This window comes from Varanus komodoensis, unplaced genomic scaffold (genome assembly GCF_004798865.1).
Source record: "Varanus komodoensis strain SLA01 unplaced genomic scaffold, ASM479886v1 scaffold16, whole genome shotgun sequence".
Lineage (NCBI taxonomy): Eukaryota > Metazoa > Chordata > Lepidosauria > Squamata > Varanidae > Varanus > Varanus komodoensis.
Window position 1 is genome coordinate 14,999,802 of NW_025335468.1, and position 10,318 is coordinate 15,010,119.

Genomic DNA, 10,318 nt, shown 5'->3' on the forward strand with positions numbered 1-10,318 from the left:
TAGAAAAATAGAGTTGGAAGGCGCCAGAAGGCCATGGGGTCCAGCCCCCTGCTGCTGCAGGACAATCTAATTCAGCACTGGTTCATACGGGTGGCCAAGGCAGTGTGTAGTTGACAAACAGGACATAAGTGCAACAGCACCCTTCCAGTTGTGTTTTCCAGCGACTGATACAGGGTTTCTGCCCCAGGGCTAGTAACCGTGGACACCCTTACTCCCCACGAATATGTCAATCAGTTCCCCTTTTAAAGCCATCCAAATTGGCGGCCTTTGCTACATCATGTGGTGGCACATTTCCGTACTTACATACTTCACTACATCATGTGAAGATGTAGTTTCTTATATTTGTCCTGATTCTCCAACCAAGCTACCTAGGATGATCAGAGGTTCTAATATTATAAGAGATAGAGTAAATCTCCCTATCCATTTTTTCACCCTGTACATAACATTTGCACCTTTCTCATGACTTCCCTTAGTCAACCTTTTTTTAAGCTAAACAATTGCAGACACAACCCTCACAAGGAAGTTGGTCCAGCCTATTTTATTTCCCTTGTTTTCTGCCTTTTCCAACTCCAGAACTGTAGACAGCATTCCAAGTGTGGTCACACCAAAGATGTGTATAAAGCCAGTGTGATATAGGCAGTATGATAGTGGCAGTTTCATTTTCAGTGTATTTCCTAAGCAGGCCCAGCTTACTTTTTCACAGCAGCCACACTCTGGGTGGTCATTTTAACTGATCTGACAACCACAACCCCTAAGTTCTTCCTCTTATCAGATCCATCAGCATTCACATGAAGTTAGTATTTCTTGCCCCAGTGTGCATCATGTGTCATAGCAACATTTTCTTATTTTTCTGTGAACATCTAGCACAAGAAAACATTTTGTCTCAAAAGTTTGTTTCCAGAACTGGAACTCAAAATAAAAGGTGTTTACTTCACTAGCCTGGGATTTCTTGGGCCACAACCCTTGCAGTGTTTCCAGACTGACAACTCTTAGCACTGCCAATTAAAAGGTATTATACAAGTGTTGTGACTTTGCCTTAACAGATTTTGTGAGGAAAGAAAAAAGATGGAAAAAGTGGAGGAAAAATGTGGGAGGGTTAGAAGTGGAAGGTGCTATCATCCGTATTCCCTATACAATTATGTCAGTGAGGCAGATGATTGCATAATAACAACCTTATCTGGAAGTAGCCTTGATGCAAAAGTGCTTAAAAAATCTCCATGCTTCTCAAATACTGATGAAGCATCATGAGATAAGCATATCAGAGCCTGTACGCTGGGTATGATTCATTGCCTGCCACTAAAGGGGAGGCCAGTTTCAAAGGAGACTCAGAGAGAAGGTTGAACACCCCCTGATTTTTTTAATCAATCACATTATGGCCATTTCCCATGACTGCAAATTAGTACTTTTATGCCAGTTTCACCAACCCACTCCCCCAATCTGTCGGCCACCTGCCCACTTTTCATCTGTACTGCGAACATTGCTTTTGTATAAATATTCATGCCAAAAAAAAAAAAAAAACCCAACCCTGGAAAAGAATGGGGAATATTTTTCTTTTGTATTTATCACCTCAGAAGTGGGTGACATCTATGCAGAAATGTAACTTAAAAGAATCCTGCCTTCATGCGGATATTGCACACAGTTAAGTACAACTGAGCAGTTTTTTATTTTGGTTGGTAAGCAAACTTTATTTTAAAAATGCCATTTTAAAGCAAATTAGCCACACACAGAGAAACAATATCTTTTTCCACATGGTTTCATATCATTGGATTGGATGTATATATTTGGTGACCTCCCATACTGCACAGCCAGGAGCAGCTGGGCAGTTTGCTATCCTGCTTTACCCTACAGCACTTTACTTTGCAACCTGACAAGGATGAATGGACTAACGGTTCATCTGACTGGACAGTACAGTTTACCAAAGGAGTGCTGCTACCCAGGCCTTCAGTCCTGTACCAACTTTTCTGGGATTAAGTCTCAGAGGGTTCTACAGGATTGACTGTTGAATACACATATGATAAGGTTACACTGCTTTAAAATAAATTCATTATTTATTTTAAAGATTTCTAGGAGCAAGCTTTTAGGATAATCCCTTTAGTTCCAAGTACCATTTTGATTATATTGTTTGTCTCTCACTGTCAGACAAACAATAAGGCCAAGCTAGCTACCCCTATCCCATCTCCAAATCAGTACAATTGCAGTTCACTTCTGAAGTTACTTTGCATATTTTTAAAAGGTGCATACACAGGTGAATTTACTCTCCTGTTTACATGCCCACAAGGGACAGGGGAAATAGTAGTGAAGGGATGGGGACAAGATGAAAGTAGATATACAGACAGCAGATCACGTTACATAACAGGGAGGCAGGAGGAATTCTCTGGCAATATAATAAATATGTACCATTACAGATTTGAAGAAAAAAATCAATGTGCTATGCCTGCAAGATTGCTACTCAGACCCACTTTCTCATAATACTAGAACCTGGGCCATCCTATGCAGCTAAATGATGGGGGATTCAGAACTGACAAAAGGAAGAACATCTTTGCACTGTACATGATTCAGCTACATAATTTATTTTCCTAAGATGCAACAATAGCCACCAACTTGGATGGCTTTACAAAGGGATTAACAGAGGGCAAGTTTATACATAGCTTTATGTTGTTTATTTGCAGACATTTCTTGCTACTTTTCATTTAGATAAAAATTCCAAGGCAGTTCAAGAGATAAAATCATAATAAAATCTCATTCAACCAATAAAACAATAAAATAGATCACAAAAATGAACAGGGTAGCAGGAAATGCTAAAGGTCAGGGAAAGACTTGGCTAATATATATTTTTTAATTTGTTGGCAGAACACTCCACATTAAAAGCCCGCCTGATCTCAATGGGAAGATCATTCTGCATGGCAGGCACCAAGCAGGGAAGGGCTTCTTCGTATCATGAACAAATGAAGCCCTGTCCTGTCCTATCAAGTTGGCAGGTCATGGTACAGTGAACAGTAAAGGTAAAGGTTTCCCCTTGACATTAAGTCCAGTCATGCCTGACTCTAGGGGGCAGTACTCATCTCTGTTTCCTAGCCGAGGGAGCCAGCGTTTGTCCGCAGACAGTCTCCGTGGTCATGTGGCCGGCAAGACTAAACACCGAAGTGCACGGAACGCTGTTACCTGCCCACTGAAGTGGTACCTTTTTATCTACTCGCAATTGCATGCTTTCGAACTGCAAGGTTGGCAGGAGTTGGGACAGAGCAATGGGAACTCACCCCGTTGTGCAGATTCAAACCGCCGACCTTTCGATCAACCAGCCCAGCAGCACAGCGGTTTAAACCACTGTGCCACCTGCAGTCCCAAACAGTAAAGGACCGTCCTAAATGGTTGAAGTGCTGGTATGCTGCAATTTGGCCACAGATGCCTCCGTAGGCCTCAATATGTTCAATATGCAAACTTGGAGAAGGTTGCTTGCTCTCAGTGCTTATTTTCTGTCTTATTCAAGGGAGATATTAGAGACTTACCTACCACGTGGGACTGTTTGTTATGAGGCTGTAGGTACAATTTTAAACCCACTTGAGGGTAAAATGAAATCAGTGTAACTTCTTTCTGAATCAACCTGCCTAGGGTTGGATGGTGGCAAGGAGCAGAGGATAGGCTGTTCTAGGATAAAGTGACTCTTCGTGAGCAGGCCTTGCCCAGAGAGCTGCAACAGGTGGGGCCCAGCAGACTCTGAGGATACCTTCAGCACTGGCCTTGCGAGTCAGCCTAGCCAATGCTGCAGACAACACAATTCTTCAATTCCAGTGCCTTCTGCCTTGTTTCCATGAAGCTTTTCTTGATGCCTGATGCTCTATTTTACTGTTTCTTGGACTCCTGCTTGACTCTGCTCTTGAACTGTGTGATGTAACTGGCCATTTAACTGCACTTAAACTTTGCTTACACTTTGACCCCTGTTGCCTTGACAGCTCCCTTACTAGACCGAAACCTTGTTGCTTCATCAGTCACCTGTTTTGTGACCTTGAGTCTTAGATTGCCCCATAGTACAGAGTGTGCTTGACCCAAACCACACACACAGACAGAGGTGATCATTTGCACTAGACCTCTCCCTCTTGGTGTCTAGTTCCACATAAAATTCATATGTGTTTTCACCTGATGCTTTTGTAGCTTCTCTCCTGTGAGCTGCACAGGAATTCTGCATATGTTCCTCGAGCGCGCCACTGTCTGTGCGTGTCTTTCCTAATTTTCCTCCTGTGCCATGGCAGCCTCTCATGGGGCAATTTTTCTCTTCTCACGCCATGGCCACTGCTGCTCTTCAACCGGTTACTCATTGCCTGGTGTCACTTCTTGTTCTCCTGCCTAGGGGTGGGGGTAGAAATCTGGTAAAAGTTTGGTCAACCTGTTCAGTGAATGGACCAACCAAGTTCTGTTCCAGCGATGGTGCTTTGTTATCCGCCCTTCAACCAACACCACGAGAATTGTGCTTTCCAGTGCAAGCCCCTTCTTGGGTGAAGTGTGTCTATAGGGGTGACAGAGTGTATCACAAAGTTACTGCTGCTGTGTGATGTGCAAGCTGCTCCATTTCCTGAGACAGCTGCCATGCAAGGATCCTTGGGAGAAGGACAGGATCAAGCACGTCAGACCTGCAAGTGTCTCTAGCACCATCACCTGGAGATCAATCTCAAGCAGCATTGTCCTTGGAAAGGTTGCATCGTAAATGGTGCGGTCTGCATCCCATGCTTGGAAAGGAGATGTTGATATCCAGTGACTGTTAGGGGTGGGGTTCCTCTGCACTCTTTGAAACCCACTTGGACCACTTATACTGAAGCAGGAAGTAGGGTTCCCAGCTCCTGAAGCAGAAGTGGTAGCTGTAGGCCAATACCAATGGAGTCCCAACAGACGCTGCTGGTCTTTGTCTGAACACATTCTCTCAAAGTTGTTGCAGGCCGTCCTATGACAGATTCCAAGTACAGCATTTTTGGGGGCAAGTGGGAGTGTGGCATTCAGCAAGTGGGAAATAGTTGATTTTGGGATGGGATGCAACACTGCATAGGTGTACTTGAGAATGGAGAACACACCATAGTGTGGTCTTGCTTTGCGATAACTTCTCCAGGAGATATACACTTTCCTTGAGAAATCCCCTGCAGCGAAAAGGCCAGCTTTGGGGGGCATATCTGACTTTCACTGAATGCAACAAAAGTCAGTCTCAGTTGTATAACAATATGCCCCCTACCCTCCAATCCAATACAGTTGTCACTACATTGTCATAAAATGATGCATTGCACTTTCCACTGAGGAAGTGTTCCGGCTCATTGTTTAGCCATGCTGGAAAATTGCACTCAAGAAGGTGCCTTCATAACTGAATGACTTGTGATGCTTGTGACAGGGTGAAACAGCACATGAGCTTAGAGTGGCCCGGGTCCTTAGCCCTAAACTTAATTTAAGCTGAAAATACCCATGTTCTTCCCTGACTGCTGAAATGCCTGTGCCATGCCTCTTTTTTGCATAGCAGTTCCTTCCTACCCATTTTGAGCACACAGCAAAGCTTGATACCTTCATGGGGACCATAATTTATTTAATCCTCACCCTACCCCAGACCTTAATTCTAACCCTCATTTCTGAGGGAACCATTAATATGCTTCCTAGATTTCCCAAATTCCTGCACTTTTTTCTGCACAGCTTGTCTTTTGGCCTCTTTTTTGCCCAGCTCTTCCTTTCTACCCATTCTAAGCACACTGCAAACCTCCAAACCTTCACTGGGATCACACTTTTTGTAACCTGAGCCTTAACCCAGAGCTTAATCCTAACCCTACTTTCTGCTGGGAATATCCATGTGCTTCCTGGATTTCCCAAATCCCTGAACTACGGACATTTTTCTGCACAGGTCGTCCTTTCAGCCCATCCTCAACACATTCTAAGCCTCGGGAGGTCCACCCAGTCCATACTTTTACTAACCCTAACCCTAGGCTGGTCCTTGTCCCTAACCCTATTTTCAGCCGGAGATTCCCCTGCCTTTACTCAGACAGCAAAAATTCCTGCCCAGTGCCTCTTTTTCTGCCCAGCTCTTCCTTTCTACCCATTCTAAGCACACTGCAAACATCTAAACCCTCATAGGTATCACACATTTTGTAACCCAAGCCCTTATCCAGAGCTTAACCCTAACCCTGCTTTCTGCAGGAAATATCCATGTGCTTCCTGGATTTCCCAAACCCCTGAACTATGGACATTTTTCTGCACAGGTTGTCCTTTCAGCCCATCCTCAACACGTACTAAGCCTCGGGAGGTTCACCCAGTCCATCCTTTTACTAACTCTAACCCTAGGCTGGTCCTTGTCCCTAACCCTATTTTTAGCTGAAAATTCCCATGCCCTTACCCAGACAACACAAATTCCTGTGCGGTGACTCTTTTTCCACCCAGCTCTTTTTTTCTACCCATTCTAAGCACACTGCAATCCTCTAAACCTTCACTGGGACCACACTTTTTGTAACCCAAGCCCTAACCTGGACCTTAACCCTAACCCTACTTTCTGCTGGGAATATCCATGTGCTTCCTGGATTTCCCAAAACGCTTTACTATGGACATTTTCCTGCACAGCTTGTCCTTTCAGCCCATCTTCAACACGTTCCAAGCCTCAACAAGTTCTATCATTAAATTTAAGCTGGTCCTTCATCCTGTCTCTTATTTTAGCCAGAAATCCCATGCACTTCCTTTTGCATTGGGACGCTGTTGAAGAATCTGTTTTCCTTCTTATTGTGCGTCTTAGCCAGATCCTGGATTTTAAAAAATTCATCATGTTTTCATCCTGCCCCTTTAGCTAAAAATGGTTGTCTTGGCTTGTCTAAATAGTGCAAAAGTTGCTTCTTCTCCTTTAATTGTTCGTATGTTTGTTTTACAAAGGGAGAAGTATGTAACAAGGCTTTTCTGGCCAAGAGGTACTGGGAGGAGATCTGCCAAGGGTAGGTTGGATGCCAACACAAGTATACTTGGACATGCAGCTATCTTCATCCAAGGCCACTTAGCACTGGTAGGTCATCTTGGCCACACACAAAGAACATCCCACCATTAGCACAGGAAGTACTGAACCGCAGGAGGTATGTGCCCTCCCACAGCCCTTGCTGGTCACATTTTAGAAACCTAGAAACATAGCAAGTCAGAAGGGGCCTCCTGGGCCATGTAGTCTGACCCCTGGCTTCAGCTAGCTCCGCTCATGACATGCCTACCATGTGCTTGCCCAGCCTATCCTTGAACACCTTCACTGATGGGGCTTCAACCAGCTCCCGTGGAAGCCCATTCCATATCTTTGAGGAAGTATATCAGGATATACTTCCCAGGATCCACCTTGAATCTTGGTTCCCTGAGCTTTGCTCCATTGTAACGTGTCCTGCCTTCATCCAGAGGGAAAAATAGGTCATGACATGAGACCCCTTCACATACATATATGTTACTAACAGGTCCCCTCTGAGTTTCCTCTTCTCAAGGCTGAAAAGACCCAGCTCTCTCAGTCTCTCCTCATATGCTTACCCTGCAAACCAGCCACCATCCTTGTGACCCTTTGTTGCACCTGTGATTCCAACCTTGTTATATCTCTCTTGCAGTGAGGGGCCCAGAAATGAACACAATATTCCAGCTGCTGGTGTACCAGAGTTGTATAGAGAGGCAGCTATATCGCTCTTGATCTAGAAGCCATGCTTCTGGCTATGCATCCAAGGGTGGCATTCACCACCCTTGATGGCTGCGAAATGTGCAGTGCCATTTGAGGCAAGCAGAATGGTTGGCTTTTTCACCATTTTTGACAAATGACTCTGTATCCTTTTGGAACAAGCAATGGACAATCCACAGGCCCAGGTATGCACAACATGACAGTCCATAGCTTACACAAGCCACAGTCAACAACCCAACAATAAATGAGGGTTCTCAGCATGGGTTGTTTGTGGTTAACAACCCTCACTTAAGCCAACATGCTGCATTCTTTGAAAGAAATTTATTTTAAAGACTGAAATAACCAGATGCCTTTGAAAATAAGGCATGAAGATATGTACCTCCAGCATTTCTTCTAGTCACAAGTCTTACTGTTTTGGCCTGTGAGTGCAGAGGTTCCATTTAAACCTCATGCTCCTAATAAAGGAGTCCTGAGAACTCTCTGTCCCAAAACTTCTAGAACCATATTGATTTTATGTCATCACTCTCAGAAGGTGTTTGCGGATGATGAACACAGCAGATGCCCTGGTTGCTTTGTGTTTCTGTGACAAATTTTACAAAAACAGCTTCCCTCCTCACTGCCAATTTCTTCATTACCTCTCACAGCTGTACCCAGAGTGAGACATTCATCTCATTAAAGTGTCTCTTCTTCCAGTCAATCAACAATGTTTTTATTGAAATGAAGCACAATTGAAATGCTTTTGGCTCAAGAAACATAGACGGGGAATGCTGCACAAGATAAATACTTAGAAGGAACATAATATGCTAGTCTATGACCTTGGCTGTGCCCAGTTTGCTTAAAAGTACTAGGGTTACAGGGGAAATGTCAAGTGCAACCTGTGTTTTTTATCTTCTGTGGCGGAGAAGAGTCTGAAGACTGATTATGTAGTTCTGTCTCAGAATTAAACTGGAATGGCCAAGTTCCATAGATGGGCAACCATCTGCAAGCCATTACGATGAACTCCTTGGAGGAGGAGCAGTGCATAAGTGTAACAAATAAACTAAATGTAAATGTAGGTTGGCTCTTTGCAAATTTCATGTATACTAGTATTACTGAAATGCTGCGATTGGGCTCAGTGCTTCCCTCAGTCTTAGCCAACCTGGTGCTCTTCAGATGTTTTGGTTCATAGCTCCCAGCACCCTTGACCACTGGCCATGCTGGCTGCAGCTGATGGGAGTTCTTGTCTATAATATCTGAGGATACCGGGTAGGGGAAGACTGTCGGACATGAATGAGATGATTTCATAGAGCATGTGGCATTGCCAACAGAATAAGGATTTGGAGGTGTAATTCCATTCACCTTGGTATCTCTATGTTACCTTTTCTTTTAAACTTGGCAAGTTTCCTGCACCATGTTTGCCAAAGTCTATCTGCTCTTACTAGCTTCCTGATCTAATCAAACAGAGCTTCTTGTTTTCTCTTAAAATTCTGCTTATTTAAGCATCTGGAAGTCCAAATGCATCTTAAGAAAGGACAAAACTATCTTTTGTGCTATGGCATATAGCACTTCTTAATCCTTAGGACCATTTATGACATGGGCCATCTCTCTGAAATTGTGTTATGCTGAAAGGACAATATTACCTTGATGAGCAAGAGCTTTCTGCTGTTTCCCATTACCCCCCTTACCTTTGGCAGAAGTAGAAAGTGTGACTTTGGCAATTCCCATTTTCAGGGGCTGTTATCCAGTCAACTCTCACTTTAACATTAATTACACTGCACTAATGTAAATGACCTCTGGTGCAATGCCAATAGCATTAGCTGATACATCAATTTCCCCCAGAAAGACCACTATGCCAGCTAAAACTATTGGCATTCCGCTAGAGGTCACATATGCTAGTACTGCATAATTTTGTTAGAGCTAGTGTTGTGTTGGATACTGCATAGAATGATTTCACTTTTGTTGAAGCAAATGTGCAATTGTCCCTAGTTCTGACTGAAGAGCTCTTGGCTGTTTCTTGTTGCTTAGATTTCTTCACTGTTTTCCATGCTGATAAGCAAGGTCCTCCCAGACAGGGCAGTCATGTGCCCTACTTCACCCAGGACAGTCTTCTGATTTAAGGACTGTCCATGTCCAGTTTAAAAATAAAGAACCACCAGGAGTCTTGAAGCTGCCCCATCCACTGTTAGCACCTGGGCAGCAGACAAGCATCCAGTTCATCTGGTCATAGTTTTCCCCACTATTGATGGAAGTAATGCATTTCCATGTGATTTGTACTTAGTATGTCCAGCTTTGCATCTATACATACAAGTTATTATGTGCAAAATTGGTCCAAATCTGTGTCCTCATTTATCCCATGTTTGGTGCCGTGTAAGTCACCACACTATAAGCTGGTTCAGGGTGAATCCTATCTACACAGACTGCCTTATTAATAACCATGGGGGTTTATGCCCAAGTGAAACTGCATAGGTGGGCTACAAGAATATTGACTTGCGTGCCATCTCAGCTTGAACTATGGACTGCAAGGTCTTCATTGAGCCTCGCTTTGAAATGCCACCAGGTTCTTCTCTGTAATTAATTCTAATTGGAACACACAGAACTGGACACCTGCAGATGCTTGGTGACCTTATTTAGCTAAGCGGAGAGCAGCCGGCAGGCAGCCACAGAGTTCCCAGGGTCCTTCTGCCATTGTTCTTGAGC